Below are 20,772 nucleotides of genomic sequence, written 5' to 3' on the forward strand. Positions count from 1 at the left end.
TAGTGTATTTACCAGAAGTTACTTTGAAAATGAAAATTAATCTACATCGGTTTTCGACAGCCATCGTGAATATGGTTTTCTCAGGACTTTCACTCACTCACTCCAATTAAATGCTAAGTTGGTAACTGTCTGTACTCATATTTTACAGATTATTGGACACAAGTACCCGTGGCTAAGACTCTAGGATGTTTTTAATCCTTACAATGCATCAACAAAAATTTCGACGGACGTCTCCGAAAACCATAAAAATGTAGTTAGTTGGATGAAAACCAAAAATATGTATTATTATTATTATTATTATTATTATTATTATTATTATTATTATTATTATTATTATTATTATTATTATTATTATACATTTGGAGATTCAATCAGTAAAAGAGGAAAAAATATGAAGTACACCAACGCATGAATATGATTTTTATTAATATATTTTATTATTCGCTAGTAGTTTAACGTCGCATTGTCATATCGAGCGTTTCCATCGACGCAAGGATGGGAAAGACCTTAGTTAAGGTACTTCTTAAGCATTTGACTGGTGTGAAAATGGAAAACCACGGAAAACCATCTCAGGGCTGCCGATGGTGTTATTCGAACCCACTATCACCCGAAGCTCGCTGCTAGGCAAGCCGAATCGCGCAGCCAACGCATTCGGTGAAAACTCCTTTCTTTACATCTTTCGTTACACTTTTATATTTTCTTGATTCCTTTTATGTACATACTTACATTGTAAAATGGAAGATAATTCATGCACCAAAGTAACACAGGTGATAGATCGTGGGGAAAGGACCACAATGAAATCAGTGATGTAAACGGCTAATGCCTTGAAACACAAGACGATACAGTGTACAAACATCGAGGAATAAGTGTCAGAACAAATGCATATTGGTGATTTCTCCTGTATCTCGATGCGTTTAGCGGCAAAACATAAAAAGTTTTGACTTGAATGGTATCAAAGAACATGTCGCAACGCAGCTACGATAAAGCGAACGATGCACAAGTTCGGCAGCCTAGTGGGGAGGCGAGGAGCTATCTGTACAACCCAGGCATGACTAGTGTGTGGCTAGCGAACACATACTACATAGCCATGGCACAGTTCACATCGAGGAAATATTTGGACATGATTTTAATTTTCGGCGAAGTATGACAGGATGCTCGTGCAGTTGCGGAGATGTATGCTGAACGAATTCCATAAAGGAGGGCTCCATATCTTTTTACGATTGTAGCAGCTTTATACAGAATAATTGACACTGGAAATGTCATGCCGAGGCGTGAAGCTGGTGGGTCTAGTCGTGATCTTCGTGCAGAGGACCGCATATTAGAACTTATTGCAGAGGACCGTGGCAGGAATACTTACCGAATCGCGCCAGTGTTAGGATTGTCCCATTGGACTGTCCTACGAAAATTTGGGGAAGACCGGCAACATTCGTACCATCTTCAGTGTGTTCAGCACCTATCAGAGAGAGATTATGCACCATGCATGGCCTTCTGTGAATGGATCCATTGTCAACACAAAGACTTCGTGAATCATGGTTTGTTCATAGACGAGGCCCCGGTTACGAGGAGTGGCATCTTCAATTTTCATAACACGCATCTGTGTTTCGGAGAACAAATCCCCATGCTATGAGACGTTCCCACCACTAGATTCGGTTTTCCACTAACGCTTGGGCAGGGATGTGGGGAGGCATTTCATAGGTCCTGCGGCAGTACCTCACAGACTGACTGGTGTATCTTACCTACAGTTTCTGGAATGCACTCTACACTACTACTGGAGGATGTTCTGCTCTATACGCCACGGCACATATTGTTCCAACATCGTGGAGCACCCCCGCACATTACCAACGCAGTGTGCCGAATGTGTATCTAATGTGTATGGCTGAGACGTGAAAACCCTGCAAGAGCTCCGGGAACGTGACTTCGAAGCGGCTCAGGACATCAATCGAAACAACGATATACTGAGGCGGGTTCAAGAGAATTTTCTCCGAAGGCTCCGAGCATATTACCGCCAATGGTAGAATTTTCGAACAACTGCTGTAACAATGTGCACCATTTACGACGACCAATCTGGTCGAGTGTTATCACCAACTAAAATGTACACAAACGCTTTGCTGTTGTGTTCTTGTGTTTTCTGTTATAAAATTAAAATAGGCTTAGAGTTCTACCTGACCTTTACTTTTGTAGTAATAAGCCACGGGACGTCCATTTTAATGTGGAATACAACCCATAGTACGAGACATTTCCTTTCGTAAAACCTACATGCATTGGCCGGGAGTAAAACCCGGACTACACTGTTGAAAAGCGAGCAGTGATTCAACTGGGATTGTTTCTATTAAACCTATTTCATCCCATTTTACATGCGGGGTCAGGGGTTGTTGGAGATTTGGCAGAGTTTTAAGGACGGGTGCCCTTCTTGACGCCAACCATTACAGGTGATATGCTGTGTGTTAATGTGATGGTGGTGAGTGTCGTGTCGTCGTATTCTGTGCTGCGTACAAGTGTTGAAGACCGCAGAAATACCCAGTCCACGAGCCGTAGGATTCCCATTCAGGTCGTCATACAATTAGAGCCCGTGTGTGTAGGAAATATTGGTTTCGCGTAAGATGACAGCCAGTTGAATAAAAATTTATGGAAATGCCTAGCAGTATCCGTCAGCAAAAAGAATCTAAAGTGTTCAGTTTCTAATCCAGCTGACTCTAGCGGAAGAATGTGGTCATTTTCATATGCGCCTCATATATTTAAGTGTACAAGAAATAATTGCCATGACAAAATTCAAAAAGCAAACAAAAATACAAACCCCATGGCACTGCAGCCCTTATGGGCCTTCATCTACCAAGTGACCGCTGCTCAGACCGAAAGCCTGCAGATTATGAGTTGACGCCTGGTCTGTACGACGAATCCTCTCGGCCGTTATTCTTGGTTTTATAGACCGGTGTCGCCATCTCACCGTCAGATAGCTTCTCAATTGTAATCACGTAGGCTGAGTGGACCACGAACCATCCCTCAGGTCCAGGTAGAAATACCTGACCTGGCCGGGAATCGAACCCGGCGCCTCCCGGTGAGAGGCAGGCACGCTACACCTAGACCGCAGGGCTGGTAATCACAACATACAGGTTAAATATAATGGTGATATTGTTTATTATTCATTTTACAGGAAAGTTTATGAATGTGACACATCTTCCAAATTGACCGGATTGAAAGTTGGTTATAAACTCACATCTGCCTATTCGGATCCTAATTCGTTTCAACGAATGTAAGGCTGACGTTTCAACTTTTCAGTAGATCTGTCGCTAATGGTATAGAATTTTATCTGGGTATTAATTCAGAGGGTTTAGGAGACAGTGAAGCAACGGAAAATTTCACAAGTGATTTAAACCAGGCATCGTCAACCGAGAGCGAAATGCCTTTGGAGCCAGTTTGCTCCCCACTCTCGAGGAACGAGAGCAACTTAGCGAGCAAGCAGGGGAAGAAGTAGGGGAAGTGCATGACGTAGTATGTACTGAAGGCCAGTGGCGCAAGTACAGTACGGCCAAGGTATGCAACCCGCCTCTCTGCTGCTCTCTTGTCACGTGACAAACACCCGTCCCGAGCGGAGCAAGTAACACCGGCTCCCTAAAGCAACTACGTGACGACGTCTGATTTAAACTGCCTGATAGACGCATTAAATTCATCCATCCCTAGTCGAACACTGTAATAATAATAATAATAACAATAATAATAATAATAATAATAATAATGTTATTTGCTTTACGTCCCACTAACTACTTTTGAAGGTTTTCGGAGACGCCGAGGTGCTGGAATTTAGTCCCGCAGCAGTTCTTTTACGTGCCAGTAAATCTACCGACACGAGGCTGACGTATTTGAGCACCTTCAAATACCACCGGACTGAGCCAGGATCGAACCTGCCAAGTTGGGATCAGAAGGCCAGCGCCTCAACCGTCTGAGCCACTCAGCCCGGCCAAACACTGTATAAAGGATCACAGGCACATGAGACTTTAGTGAAGTGGCAGAATCTTCAGAGATACCCAAAATACAATCCCTTCGCAAAGAACGCTGGAGTCCTTGAGAGTTACCTTAGGAAGCACTTTAGAAGTGTCTGAATATGTGTGCGAAAACAATTACAGCTACGTTTTGTCAGGGAAATTTAATCAAGATTCCCTAGAACGCCATTTTGGTATGCCGCGATCACTAAGTTGTGACGATCATCCGTCGACTATTGACATTCTACATTTAGTCTACATATATTGCAGTCCATTTACGTAGCTTTATCCTCTGGTAGAAACTGTGAGTACCGAGCTTAATCCCCCCTAACGTCTCTTGTTAATCCCATCGTATTCCTGCAAGACCAGCTGAGTACAAGAATCGTGCAGTGAAAACACAAGTTGAAGATAAGTTCTGGGAAAAAATTGTGAATCTTGAATATGACATTCAAATACTGGACTGGCAAAACAGTTTACCTGACTTAAGTCAGCAGAGCTTTGGCTAAGAATGCTTAGAGTATCAATACATAGTGCGAAATATTTCAAAAGTGTCGCAGTGTAAATTTTGTTTACTTTTCTAGCACGGCAAACCTACTGCTAATGTACCGGTACCTGCTTTGCTAACACTAATTAAAGATCACGGGTCTACACAAAGCGGTACTTATCTTACGTATACATCGCAAAATATTTATAATGTGCTATTGCAAGTGGAAAATATTGTTGCGGAAAAGTTATCGTGTGCTAATAGTTTTTTGTGGGGAGGGGGAGGAAGGGAGGGGATTTTTTTAGTATTTGCATAGTTTAGGTGTTATTAAGGGAATTCGTTGCAATTGGGAATCTGTGAAGATCATGTGTTTTGTATGCTACCAAAACTTATATTTTACTACTTGAGGTGTCCATTCTTCTTCCGCACAAAAGAGATACGAAGAAAGCTGGATACTTCCAAGACAGCTAAATCATCTCGAAAATACTCCAAAGTGTCCAGCTTCTGAAGTCATCTTTAAACGTGAGTTGCATGCATCAGTGTTTTACGTAGGTAGAGGCAATGGTAGTACTCTACATGGCTCTGCTAACTGCACGGCGCGACACAGGTGTTGCCAGTGCCATTTGCGCGGCGGTCCACGGTAACTTGCGGAGAGCGCACACTGCCTCTTCCATAAGCTACGCAGATACCTTCCATCCTGTATACGTACTTACCAAGCTACTTGGCCGAGCGGTTAGGGGAGCGCAACTGTGAGCTGGGTACGAACCCCACTGTCGGCAGCCATTAAGATGGTTTTCCGTTGCTTCCCATTTTCACACCAGGCAAATGCTGGAGCTGTACCACAGCCGCTTCCTTCCCACTCCTAGCCATTTCCTATCCCATCGTCGCCATAAGACCTATGTGTGTCTTTGCGAGGTAAAACCAATTGTGAAAAATCATGTACACATACCATGCGAATCAGCTGCTCTTACCATGTTCTGCAGCTCAAGAAACGTGTGAGATCGTCATAAGGTCGACATTTCTCTGGTAGCTTCCCGTATGGTACTATTGCACAGTAAGCACATCCTGCAAACGGTTCTGAACACTATATCGTTCCCGTCACGTGCCTATAGACCGTTCGAAAAATATGTCACTCCAAAAATCGTAAATGTAGTTAGTGGGACGGAAAGCAAATATTGTAACATTATTATAAAAATATGTAATCCTTTGAATCATTTATCGTACGTCATTTACCATATAACTACATTAAGATGTCATGTCTAGTGACCGGGTATAGGAAAACACGAAATTAACGCTTAAAACTGCGATGCAGTGACGTGGAGAGCGTACGAAACAGCGAACTACAGGAGTATCGTTACACCGCACACAGCACTGTGGTACGGTCAGAATTAAGTCCACCGCGCGAGTTGGCCGTGCGGTTAGGTGTGCGCGGCTGTGAGCTTGCATCCGGGAGGTAGTGGTTTTCTGTGGTTTCCCATTTTCACACCAGGCAAATGCCGGGGCTGTACCTTAATTAAGGCCACGGCCGCGTCCTTCTCACTCCTAACCCTTTCCTGTCCCATCGTCGCTATAAGACCTACCTGTGTCGGTGTGACGCAAAGAAATTAGCGATCATACGGGCAGAGAGAAATCGTTTATATTGACGCCAAAACTTAAAGAATTTGTGACGGACATCTTTAGGTTGTTAGCAGCATTGTATTTAGCAGATCTCCAAGTTTATGTAGGCATAGCAGTTATCGCACTAATATACAAGGTAGGCAGCAGGAAGAACTACTGCAATCAAAGTAAAGTATTATTCGTCCAATAAGAGTTCCGGACTAATTGTGTGCAAGTATACCAATGGTAGAAAGTGAGTGAAAACTAGTATGATCTTCGATCACTAAGAGTGGGTGACAAAATTTCAGGTTAAGCAGCACAACAAAATTGTTATGATAGAAAACAAATATTTTTCATGTTTTATAGAGGTAGAAAAAGTTAAATACGTGCTGAACTAATCGTTAACTATTTAAAAAAATATGCCTACAGCGTATCATCCGTAATATATGTTAGTGTTCATTTTATTCAATTTATTAAGAGATATTATGTAAATAAGTACAATACTGCAAGGACACTCATTCATATTTTGAACATTTAACGAGCGAAGTGGCTGCGCTTGTTAATGAGTTATACGGCTATAGAATCAAGTCGGTTCGAACCGTACCATCGGCTGTCCTGGTATTATTTGCTAGTTTGTGGTTTCCAATTTTAACTTACAGGCAAATGTCAGGACTGTTCCCATTTATAGGCCACATTCTGGCTGTTTCTCTTCAATGGCTTCTTTCAGACGGTCCAGCCGAGAACAATGTCTCACTGAATTGATAGTCTGCCCATTAGGAAGTAATTCATAGTAGAGAATGCCAGATGCAAAGCAGTACTTTTCTGGAATGGAGACTTGGTTTAGCAACTGTGAGTGTAGGTTTACCCTTTCTTCGCCAAGACTTTTTCCTTACGATGTTGTCGTATATCAACCATTTCTCATCACACGTCACAAGACGTCTCAGAAATTGATCATTTTAATTGTGCCTAAGTAAGGAGTCACAAATGGACACACGCAGTACCAAATACCGTTCCCTGAGTTCATGTGGTACCCAAACACCACAACGAAGTATGTAAACAAGCCTCTTCAGACGTTTCCTCGGGACGATATATTCAGCACTTGAGCTATTTCTCCCGCTGTCAGCCCTGGGTTACTTTCATCCATCTCCTTGAGTCTTTCTTCGTCTGTAACAATGGATCTTCCGGTGCGAGGCTTGTCCTTTAAGGAGCGAATTCCAGATTGAAACCTTGAAACCGATCGGTTTCCGCATCTTCACGGAAAACAGCACAAATCTTTCTCCGAGTTTGTGAAACATTTTTTCCCTTGCGATAATAAAAGAGCAAAATGCATCTGAAATGCTAGCGCACACCAATTGCAGCAGATGCTAGCGAGGTCACCGATAATCCAGAACACACTGAACAACTGATTGCGACTCATTCCTACCGCCTACGTGAATGTATGATGCGGCAACTGCTCTATCACTACTGTAGAGCGGGTTGTGGTCTCTGCAGGCTGACTATTCCTGCTGTCTGGATTAAAATGCGAACGGATTGAAGTCCCCCACCAGATAGTATACCGTTAATCATTCCACCGTGCGTATTGTAGGGTAGTTACGATTCATTCTCAGTTTTGAGAGAAACGAGTGGAATGAAACTGTTAACTGCAGTGATTTCGTAATTCGGTTTTGTCCTGCATTTTAGCGATAGAGTAAAAATTGTCTTCTAAACATAGATACTAGAGAAGGCTGCAACAATGTAAATTGATTCAGAGAATAAAACTACCGGCTAACCACCATTTGTTTATTTATTCTTTTAACAATAATCCATTAAAGTTTTAAAACACAACCATTTGTAAACCGGAAACCTCTGTTAACGGGAGAAAAGTACCGGTACCGAAACGGTCGCGGTTTAGGCACTCTTTACTTTAGTTCCTTCCATGCATTGTCTGTACATGTAAATAAACTGTATGTGTGAATGTATTTATGTATGTATGTATTTATGTACATTCAGTTAGAACTCGAAAACCATTGGACAGATTTTATGCGGTTTTAGCTGTTGCGCAGAGGATCTCTAGAGGAAGGTTTTCATTAATTTAGTTTTGAACTATGATGAAAGGGAGCCGAGCAGTAACGATTTTTGCGGAAAACTCGAGAAGAAAATTTTCTGGGCCTACGCTGCCTAACTCGTTAAAGATATCTACAAACTCCTGTATAAGTACTGTATATCCATAAGAATTATAGAGCATATAAAGTTCTACAAATCAAAGCCTTCGGGACCACATGCCCATCGTTAAAATGTCACCCCAGTAATCGTTTTTTTTTTCATATTTCTTAATAGCAGAAACCCTGCGCTAAGTACGGGGCGAGCACTCCTGAGGCTTGACTTACTTCACTGTTAAGGATATCCTCAAACTGTTTGTGGAAGAATATCATCTATTGAAAAAAAAAATACGGAAAAGTGAGCGAAAACACGTGTGGATGAAGAAGCCCTCAAATAAATAGCTACATTTTTCCACATCTACGCCAATGTGAACGAAATTGGTTTGCGAATCTCTATTTTAAAGCAATGATGGGGGTAGAGTAATTATTTCCGTACACGTAGAGACCTGTGTATACGTTAATATTAATAAAGTATAAGTAATACCATTCCAACTTCTTTATTGTCGGACATGCAGTAATTCGTCACTGAATAACAATCAGAAACAGCTGCGTAGTTTCAACATTAGTAATCACTGAAAGAATTACTTCCCGGAAGTTTTCGTCTACTCTGAAGTCAAGGTTTACCCAAGGTTTAATCAAATACATTTCAATGCAATAGTTAAAACTGGTACATTGTTGTATTCCACGTTGTGATTTTTACGAAACTCAAAGAACAATCGCTTGGATTCGAAAAATCTGACCGTCACGAGCGCAGCCGTGGCTGAAAGCTAGTATATATTATAATAACACAATTCGTCAAGGTACTGTAGACTAATCACCAAACGTATCCTTCTTAATCTCCTTCCACTGTTTTTCCCACACCTGTGAGGTCGCTGGTGCGCATTGTGTCGCACAAGTGGATTTGGCCCTGTTTTACGGCCGGATGCTCTTCCTGGCACCAACCCTATGTGGAGGGTTGTAATCACAATTGCGTGTTTCTGTGGTGGTTGGTAGTATGGTGTTTTGTCTGAATAGAAACAGCCAGTCTCCGTGCCAGTAGAATTAACTTGGGGAGATTAAAATCCCTAAACCAACGGGAAATTGAACTCGGGACCCTCTGAACCGAAGCCTTCAGCACTCAACGTTTAGGCAAGGAGTTCGACCCTAAGGCCCCAATAATAATAATAATAATAATAATAATAATAATAATAATAATAATAATAATAATAATAATAATAATAATAATAATAATAATAATAATAATAATAATAATAATAATGTCCTTCCAATTGTTGTAGATCTTAATTTTGACCCATAGGAGTCCTTTAAAATCCAAACGACACGGACTTGTCGCACTTCAGTAAATATTACTATGAAATTCCACCACCCACCGTTTATTAGAAAACTATTATTTTCAATTTTAATGCCTATAAATACACTGAATATTAATAACGAAGCAAAAATATTAATTATAACAAATGAAAATGTTTACAATGGATTACTTTTCCCTTTCGAAATAGAATTTTGTCTGACGTGGTAGCCACACGTCACTCACAAGAGGAAAAGGCATTATCTGGGTTTATTAGTGTAATTAAGTGTTAGGGATGGTTTTCTGCCAAAAATATATAGAAGTAAAACAATTTTGGTTTGTTCTTTCAAGTACATTTCTCAACGTTAGGGCTGACGACCTACATGATAAGCCCCCTTAAACAACAATCATTATTTTCTCCACGCCATTATGTATTTTCAATGTTCAGTTCCTTGGCTGAATGGTCAGAATAGTGGCCTTCGATTCAGTGGGACCTGGGTTCGACTCCTTGTCGGGTCGCGGATTTAAAGAGCGTTTTAGTACATTCCTCCAGCTCGGCGTCGGGGTGTTTGTAATTGTCTTAATATACATCTTCATATACAAACACCGCACCACAATACCAATCACAATAGAAACACTCAATAGTGAACGCATCCCTGCACATATGATTGGCGTCTAGCTGTAAAACTGGGTCATGGAAAAGAAGAATAAGAAATATATACTTCCAATATTTTAAACAGTTGTCAGTGCACTCAATATTTTGTAGGCCTGTGTTGTACAATGTACTAAATAGGTACCGGAACCGCGCGGCAATACTTCGAACTTGCTTTTTTTTCACATATCTCTACGTTTCTTAAGAATTGGCGAAGACAACTGGTACGGCATCATTTCAGGTACTATCTTCAGTTGGGGGGAGCGATTTAAGGCTATCGATTATCTTTTGGCAGATGTACGTTGGTCAGTGAGCCTTGCAACTTTGATATTTCAGCCCCCCCGTTGTATTCAAGGTGCTAACAATAGTCTCTTGTAAGCTGCCAATATTTCCAGCCTTGCGAACAAAGAATTCCTTCCCTCTCCAAAGACAACAGACAAGGCGCGACAAGGATGTTCTATCCACAATATGAAGTGCAGAAGTCAGCAGTATTCACGGTGTCAGGAAGATACTTATTCAAAACTACTTGTCATCTTAACTGTATTTCCAAGTTATCTGTCTTACTACATACCTGCCCTCATTGTAGAATGTTATGCTTTTCGGCGTTCAATCAGCAAGCCTCTGTGAATTAACTAAACGCTTAATTGCAGCTAACTCTATGGCCGCGTTCAGTTGCAAACATCTCACCCCTCAACCATTACAAACTGAGTCTAACAATCGTCATCTATGCCTCCCTCTACTTCTCTTACCATCCATGGCCAAGTCCATTATACTCCTACGTAACCTATTCTTCTCCATTCGCTTCAGATGACCCCAACATAGAAGCTGCTTTATGCATACGGCTTCATCTATTGATCTTATTCCTACCCTAACCTTTATCTCCTCATTCCGAATACCCTCCTGCCATTGTTCCCACCTAGCTGACCCGGCAATCATTCTAGCCTACTTTCAAGTCTCATACTTCCAACTTATGAATACGATATTCTTATTCCATCCAGTTTTCACCTCTGTGCAGCAAAGTATGTCTAAAAACAGAGTGAAGTAGAGTTATTTTCGTCCGAGAGCTGAATTATTTCTAGCAGAACAACATTGATCTCAACTATGAGCTCACTGCATTAGCTTTGTTGCACCTTGTTCTGTTTCACTTAGTATACTTCCATCCCGGGAGACTACACATCCTAAATACTAGAAATGGGTATGGATCAGTTTTTGTCGATACTACATTACCTTCATTCTTGAAATATGATAGTAAAATACAAATTTTTGAATGGCGAGTGTTGCTTGATCCAAAACGTTTAATATATTGGTGAGGAAATCAGTGTTCCCATTGCGATACTATAGGATTCATGTAAGGGTGAAATCAGTAGATGCATATGAAGAGTTGAATTAGGCTACATTATGTATAAGTTTATCTTGAATCAGGCGGTGTTATAGTAGAGAAGGATGGTTCTGTGCACATTCCAAAAACTTCATGGACTTTGAGCAATGTTTGAAATTTCTTACTAATGTTCTAGATAATGCAATGAGATTCTCAGTATTATTTGAACTGAAAAGTCCCACTTTCAGAACAAGTTTTAGTGTATGAGCTGCTCACGGCAAGTTGAAAAAATTTCTCAATCATGGCACATACCTCATTATGACCGTTGTCATGAATCACAACCACTATTTTATCCATTAAACGCTAAGTTTCTAAAGTCTTCTTCAAGAAATTTGCAATATTTTCACCTGTGTATCTGACTTCTCTAAATGGTAAGCTACCACTTCTACGCAAATATGCCAAAATGTGTTGTCCTGGTCTACAAAGTGAGCGGTGACTGTCATCGGTTACTGTTCATGTCCACTAATCCGTCGTAACGGTTGTGGTATCAACATTTAGGAGCTCAGCTTTTACTCTTATTTCTGCTTCTTGATACAGTTCTGGGAGAAATGAAAATCCACAGCCTGTTACCACTCATTCGACCACGTCAGTAATGGAATGAATTAAGCCCTCATGTAGCAGCTGCCGAAGCCTGTCGCACTCCTCTGGGGCAATGATTAACGAATGACAGATGAAATGAAATGATATTGACAGGGAAAACCGGAGCACCCGGAGAAAAACCTGTCCCGCCTCCGCTTTGTCCAGCACAAATCTCACATGGAGTGACCGGAATTTGAACCACGGAACCCAGCGGTGAGAGGCCTGAGTCACGGAGGCTCTACAGTTCTGGGAGATTGTTATTTGTAATGTGCTTATGAGTAGGCATAGTATATCGAGGTTAAGGTTCTGAACCAACTGCTTAAATCCTTCATCTTCTACACTGCTAAATGGCTGGTTGTCTTTGCATATCATGTAAGGTATTTTCCTGATGAAAAAAAATGAAATGGCGTATGGCTTTTAGTGCCGGGAGTGTCCGAGGACAAGTTCGGCTCGCCAGATGCAGGTCTTTTCTGATTTGACTCCCGTAGGCGACCTGCGCGTCGTGATGAGCATGAAATGAGATGAAGACGACACATACACCCAGCCCCCGTGCCAGCGAAATTGACCAATTATGGTTAAAATTCCAGACCTTGCCGGGAATCGAAGCCGGGACCCCTGTGGCTAAAGGCCAGCAAGCTAACCATTTAGCCATGGAGCCGGACATTTTTTTTCCCTGGTAATTACCTTCGATCGATTATCTCCGGTTCAAATTTGGATTTACCGTCCGGAAAAGATGCGAGAGTAGGAGGCTGGTATTTGAGTGCTCTGATGATGTTGATGACGATGATAACGAGGACAATGAGTTCGAAACAGAATGAACTGGCTCAGGCTCTTCCTTTGCCATTTCTTCATTGTTACATGTTTATTGTTTCAATTTTTGTTTGTTGGGATGTTAGTATTCAGTAAAATCAATTTTGTGAACTGAGGTGACATGATTCTCCAGGTTGCTAGTGTTGTGAGATGTTCCTTCTCGCGAGAAACTCTTTTGTTTACAAATGCGACAAATGGCACGATTATCACTGACAGCATCCAACTGGAAATCGTTGCACAATTCACTCGTATTATCCAAAAGTGGTAAATTATGAAACGCACAGACTTCTGTCAAATAACAAAATAACTGACTTAAAATTTAAAATTGTAATCTAAAATACCGGGCAAGTTGGCCGTGCGGATAGGAGCGCGCAGCTGTGAGCTCGCATCCGCGAGTTAGTGGGTTCGAACTCCACTGTCGGCAGCCCTGAAGATGGTTTTCCGTGGTTTCCCATTTTCACACCAGGCAAATGCTGGGGCTGTACCTTAATTAAGGCCACGGCCGCTTCCTTCCCATTCCTAGGCCTTTCCTGTCCCATCGTCGCCATAAGACCTATCTGTGTTGGTGCGACGTAAAACAAATAGCAAAAAAAAAATTGTAAAATAAGATCGAAACCAGGTTTGATTCTAAAAGTGTTGACATTTTTACACTATGTTGCTACCTTGCTTGTGATTTGATAGTTTAAATAGACTACAGGATTTGTTCACTGAAAGTCTTTGTTACTCAGAAGTAGGTTATTGTGTGGGCGGAGCCGTGGTCTTATCATAACCGTCCAAATTGAAGATAAATAATGCTACAAATTAATGCAATGCCGTATTCGAGGATATTTCCCACAATTCGGCACGTTCCGTTATCCTGGTACGACTTTTAAAAACACATTTGTATTTCGGACATACTGGCACCAGAACATCTGTCGAAATTCGGAGGGAGGAGACTTTTGTTATGGAATCGGGAGAGTTATAAATGAACTCAGTTTCTTGTGCTTGCTCCCTGCTGTTTTGATACTTACGTGCTCCTTGCGACCACTTTAAAAACTGCTACTTCTGGCAAGTTGAATATACGGTACTTATTAAATATTTTAGGATTCTATTAACATAGTATCGAAAAATTTATCGAGCTCATCTGTAGTAGCATCGTTCGATATCGGTACAGCTTGAGTATCGAGGTATCGAACGTATCGAGAACCCATCTCTACTAAATACTTGAAATGATCCACCTGTTCCAATTTTGTATTCGCAACCTGACATTCAATCCTCTTAGGTTTCTTACCAACCGAAATCACTTTAATCTTGGAAATGCTAAGATATTAGACTGGAGGATTTCAGCAGGGACTGTCATCAGTACAAAGTTTTCGGCATAAGCATTCTATATTTCCACCCAACTGAATCCCTCTCCGCCATCTTATACCTTTACTTCGCAATAAAATAGAAGGAACATTTTAAAAATCCTCGTTAGACAGGTGGTCAAATGGACTGTATTTATAACAACTTTTGAACACGTCATTTAAATTTGATTTAAATTTGGCATAAACTTGTGAACTTGACGATATTCCCATGGTATCAGTATTAACTTGCAACAGCATAATATCTTCGACTGATCTTTATTAGAAATATTTGAACGTTTAGTCCAATAATAATAATAATAATAATAATAATAATAATAATAATAATAATAATAATAATAATAATAATAATAATAATAATAATAATAATAATATAAAATACGCAGCGCGTAGTTTAATCACACACGGTTTGATCGTTCAAAAGCTTGCAAATGCCAACAGTATAAATTATATCGCTTCACTTTTAAATTGCTACCAATGAGCCGGAATGAGGAGTTCAGGTTGACGGTTTCGATCCCGCCTCAGTCCGGTGGTGCTGAAGGTCTAATGTGAAAATGTGAAACCACGGAAAACTATCTTCAGGTTTGTCAACTGTGGGGTTCGAATCCACTGTCTCCTAAATGCAAGTTCACAGCTGCCAACCAACTCATTCGGTCAAGAAGTTTTTATTCTCAATGATACAGAATATGATTTCATGATCTTCTGTCTCAGGACAACTTGAAATCTGCTCACTGCACGCCCTCGATTAATCAAACATTTATATCATGGTTAAATCCTTAATTTCTGTCACCAAGCGAGTTGGCTGCGCGGTACGGGTCGTGTAGGTATAAGCTGGCATTCGGGAGATGGTTAGAACCCCATCGCCGATAACTTCGAGGTTGGTTTCTATTATTTCCCGTTTTCACACCGGGCTGTACCTTAGTTAAAGTGACACTAACTTAAGATTGAGTGAGGAATATCACACTTCAGTGTATGTCACAGATTCATACTAGGCTGGTTTTAATTTATTAATAGCGTAATTTTCATGGAAAATAATTAAAGAGATCAAAATTTGTTTCTAAAATTGAGCAATTTTTAACTGTCATTATTATAAAAATAAGGTTCATTATCTTGAAAACTACTGCAACAATCAACTTAGAATTATTACATTTTGTTTATAGGTTGCTGTCCATTAATCAGGTGAACAATTCTAGTTAAACTTCACAGAACTTGAGAAAAATTAGTAACATAGTATATTTTCGGAATTATGGCATGTTTATGGGGGGAAAATTGAAGGGGAAGTTGAAACACTAGGCCAAGAATGTTTAGTTGTAATTTGCGCATTCTTCCCTGCGTGTAACCAATTTGAAATCTCCTACCTTGTTAGCCTAGTGTTCATTTGTAATGTTGGTAACAATGAGCGAGGCCTCACGATCGTTTACTATTTTAAACATTATATCTTGTAAAGTGAGCTCATATATATTTGTGTATCAATTTTCATTACAATTGAACATGTGGTTCTGATTGTAGGATTATGGTATTTGAACAGACTAATATGTAATTCAGTAAATGCCACCACAAGGCCACAGCCGCCACGTATCTTCCTTACGCTACTGCTTTCCCATCCCAGTGTTGCCGAAAACCTGTGTTAATGCGACATTAGAAAGTCCGACTCCTTAGCTGAATGGTCAGCGTACCAGCATTCGGTTCAGAGGGCCCCAGGTTCGATTCTCGGCCAAGCCGAGGATTTTAACTGCGTGTGGTGGCGTTTGCCTACCACTGGCTGACAACAGTTGTGCCACCTGTAGCATTGATTGCTCTTGGTTGATTTTGTATGGCGGCGTTTTACTGGTTTCATTGTTGAGGTGGATACCCAGGCGGAACAATTCGCCTGTCACCACTTTCTTGACTTCCTCTGATGTCAGCGACATTGAAGCAGTCTGCGATGTCTAATGCAATCTCAGGAATATCACTACACAGGGTGCAGGAAAACTTTGTTTCGTCAGTTAAAGAAGTGTTGAAATGAAATGGCGTATGGCTTTTAGTGCCGAGAGTGTCCAAGGACATGTTCGGCTCGCCAGGTGCAGGTTTTTTATTTGACTCCCGTGGGCGACCTGCGCGTCGGGATGAGGATGGAATGATGATGAAGACGACAAACACACCCTGCCCCCCGTGCCAGTGAAATTAACCAATTATTGTTAAAATTCCCGACCTTGCCGGAAATCGAACCCGGGGCCCATGTGACCAAAGGCCAGCACGCTAACCATTTAGTCATGGAACCGGACACTTTACTCCAAACAATACTCCACAATACTTACAACCAAAGAAATATGCAGTAGTGAATACATCGCTCAGCGTCAGAAAGGGCATGCAGCCGCAAAAGTGAACCAAATCCCCGACAAGTGCCGACCACCAATAATAAATCGGGGAAAAGGGCAGGAAGAAGAAAATAAAAGGAAGAAGAATGTGACATTACAAGCAGCAAGTAAGGGAAGTGCAGGGCCAAATCCTGCTCTAGATATGTGCTACAGAACGCTGATACAAGTGGGCTCTAAGACTGAACTACCGAGCTGAATAGCTGCAGTCCCTTAAGTGCGGCCAGTATCCAGTAATCGGGAGATAGTGGGTTCGAGTCCCACTGTCGGCAGCCCTGAAGATGGTTTTCCGTGGTTTCCCATTTTCACACCAGGCAAATGCTGGGGCTGTACCTTAATTAAGGCCACGGCCGCTTCCTTCCAATTCCTAGGCCTTTCCTCTCCCATCGTCGCCATAAGACTCATCTGTGTCGGTGCGACGTAAAGCAAATTACAAAAAATAAGACTGAACTATAATACCTGGATTGCTTTGTATAGAAGTCTGATACTTTTGCTGTTCGTGCGCGTCCTAACACACCGACTATATGTTACGTAATTGTCAATGGCATTTTTCCTAAATGTAATGGTACATTTGCCCTACATTTAATTGTTTAAACATAGGTAGGTAGCTCGGAGCACTTAGCTGATGATGTAGGTGACCTTACGTTTGCACTGTAGAAATACACCGATAGATCTGCTCTAAAGTTACATTAAACACTTCGTGCCAAGAATGAGATTGTAACAACACGAACATAATTTCACTCTCTACAAACTTATTTTACTAACACGTTAGAGTAATAATGTATCAAAATATTAGGGTTTTAATACTTCTGTATCGTTTTGAAGCTAAGATATTATGAAATGTATAATTGTATAATCGTGAATGCTCTCAATATAATCTTTGATTTGCACAAAGGGGAAAACTGCTGAATTTCTGTTCAGAATCACTCATTTTATCATGCTACAGACATCTTATGTAACAACGGTATGCATGCAGTGATTGATGTTGGATGTCTAAGTTTAATTTTAATCGGTCTGGTTCAACCCAAACAGTTCCCTTGTCAGCCTCCGCCTCAGGAAGACAACCGAGAAAGGAATTAAGTTAAAATCACACTGTTGGCCATCTAGAGATTGTTTGTCTTGGTTCCACACTCAGGCGAATTAGATAGGCCTATGGTACTTAAAGAGTGCTTCCTTCCCAATCCTCGTTCAGATTAATACAAACGATACAACAGACACACGGGCTGTCAAACAAATTTCACTCAACTAGCTGATCAGCGCAGTTCTGTGCTGGCAGTTAGACGGGCGAATCCTAACAAGTTTAACAACTTACGCCAAGGGTGCTCAACTTAATGTGCGGGCAGGCCGAATGCCAGATTCCTAAACGATCCGCGGGCCGCATTATTCTCCCCCTTATCTATTTTACCTTGTTGTCCAATTGCTTTTCTCTTTTCTGTAACATTTTTAATCATTGTTGATGGCCAAATGTCGTAAGGACGAAGGCCTTAATAAAAGAAAGAGAAAGGATATTCTCTCCATCCGTCCCCCTTCCCCGGCCTTCCCTAACACACAAATACAACCACACACCCAGGTGTACCCTTGTTCAGTCACCAACCAAGCTTTCGCGGCTGTTCGGTAATACAACAATAAACTGACACACAATACAAAAGAAATTGAGAAAATTAAACAATACTTTGTAATAATTTCGTGTGGCTATTTCTAGCCGGGTGCAGCCCTTGCAAGGCAGACCCTCCGATTAGGGTGGGCGCCACCTGCCATGTGTAGGTAAGTGCGTGTTATTGCGGTGGAGCATAGTGTTATGTGTGAGTTGCAGGGATGTTGGGGACAGCACAGACACCCAGTCCCCGAGCCAAGGGAATTAACCATTTAAGGTTAAAATCTCCTATCCGGCCGGGAATCGAACCCGGGACCCTCTGGACCAAAGGCCAGCACGCTAACCATTTAGATATTAAGTCGGACAATACTCTGTAACTTCGGATACTCTTATCAGTTAATGAGAGGTCTGGACTTTCGCTTGAAGTGGCAGTGTTGAAACGTCTGGAGATAGATTTGACACAGAATGGAACGCAGGTGTTCATCACTGATCCGGGAACGTAATTTTATTTTTATAAACTTCATTTTCGAAAAATGTTTCAATTTCACTAATGTAAGTAAGTACTCGCAAGCGCGCACAAGCACTTTCTCGCAAATTTTAAGAAAGCCTGAAAATGTCCATTACTGAGCGCCCTGTAAAGTTAATAAGATTTCCACCCGCAAACTTGTCCCTTAATCGGGAACAACACTGAAGTTCAGTGAATTAGATCTGTAGTTGCACAGGTGCGTCTCCAACGTCAACCGCAAATGGATTTCCGAATAAATGAATTTTCTCAGCACCCACAGAAAGGTCTTTAAATCTGTTTTCGAATTCTTTCTTCAGTATGTCAATCAACTTAATAAACCGAGCATATGACAATGAACTTTTTGAGTTCGCTTCTTGAAGCTCAGTACAACATTAAAAGTGTGGGAATGTGCTCTTCTCTAATTGCGGTCGACATAATTTCTTTTTTTTTATGGAAGGGTGACATATTGCTATACACTGCACTCAAAAGCACACTTTTTCCTCGTAATGCCTTATTAAAAATATTTAAATGTTGTATTAAATCTGTGAGTATTGCCAAATCCCACATCCAGTTTTCGTCCCCAAATTCTGTCACTTCTTTCTGTTTCATGTTCATAAATGTTCTTATTTCTTCAAGAAGATGAAAGAAGCGTTTCAAGATATTCAAAAGATTGATTGATTGATTGATTGATTGATTGATTGATTGATTGATTGATTGATTGATTGATTGATTGATTGATTGATTGATTGATTGATTGATTGATTGATTGATTGATTGATTGATTGATTGATTGATTGATTGATTGATTGATTGATTGATTGATTGATTGATTGATTGATTGATTGATTGATTGATTGATTGAGCGAGCGTACCTCGCTACGATGACTTACATCGCCATAATCACAATCAGTTTCAGCCAGAAATGATTGTAACTGCCAATCATTGAGTCCATGCGATCAAATATAATTAATTGTAGATGTCACTGTGGTCATTGTAAGATAGGGCCGTGAGCCCTAACTTCGCCATATACAAAGGCATAAAATAAATAAATAAATAAATAAATATATAAATAAATATATACATGTATTACTTTTCCCCATAGCACTTGTTGATGAATAATGCAGTGTAATTCGAGAGGCGTATCCGTATTTCTGTTAGTAAATTCGTTTCGTTTTCTTCCAATGAATCCAGTTTTGAACCAATCATATTCCTTGCTCCATCTGTTGTTATAGCTGCCAATCGATATCATGCGAAGTAGAGATCCTTCAATGTTTCACTCATTTCGAGAAACAAGTCCTCACCTGTTGTTCCATGGATGCTTCTTAAAGATGCCAGCTCCTCATTTATTTCACACGCTTTGTCAATGCCAAGAATAAATCTAAATGTTGTGATATATCACGAACGTCATTACTTTCACCCGAAGCCAACGAAAAGTACCCGGATGATTTTGATTTTTAGCGCAATTGTGAGCACAAACTAACTCCGAGTTCTTCTGTTAATCTCGTCTTTGTGCTCCGCGATAAGGTGGCCGCATTTATCAGTTGTTTCTTTTCCGGACACATTTATTCTATTACAGAAAGTATACAGTTCTTCACAAACTCACCATTAGAAAATGGTTTACCTATCGCGGCTAATACTTGTGCAATTCTATAACTAGCGCGGACTGCAACTCTATCTGGATCTGTTTCGTGAGCATATCTTTTTGAGCGGTGAGACCCGTATAACATTTGACATTTTTTCCTTCCGTAACTCTCCATCGTAGGTATTATATACAGATCTGTGCTTAGTCGTAATGCCGCCTGATGTTGTATTCCTTAAAAAACTGAAATATTTTCCTTGCGAATCAGACACATTACGTTTCCACTGTTCTCAATATAAAAATAGTCATCAGTACACATTTCTTTCAAATACGGCACTCACTGTCCACTTTTGTACGTTTGAAAAGGGAGATTTTCGTTCACAAGTAAATTATTAAGACAACTTTAAATATCAGTAGTTCGTAAGAACGTTAGTTCACAGTAAAGTAGTAAAGCACAATAAACCTCCCAAAGCACTTCTCGGCCATTTCCTGTGG

General features: G+C 40.7%; 1 protein-coding gene across 1 annotated transcript in view; it reads left to right on the forward strand.

Annotated features, from left to right (window-relative positions):
- Window positions 1-20,772, forward strand: part of LOC136864323 (serine-rich adhesin for platelets) — a 600,697-nt gene that overhangs the window by 498,909 nt on the left and 81,016 nt on the right. The window lies entirely within an intron of this gene.

Source organism: Anabrus simplex, chromosome 2 (assembly GCF_040414725.1).
Source record: "Anabrus simplex isolate iqAnaSimp1 chromosome 2, ASM4041472v1, whole genome shotgun sequence".
NCBI lineage: Eukaryota > Metazoa > Arthropoda > Insecta > Orthoptera > Tettigoniidae > Anabrus > Anabrus simplex.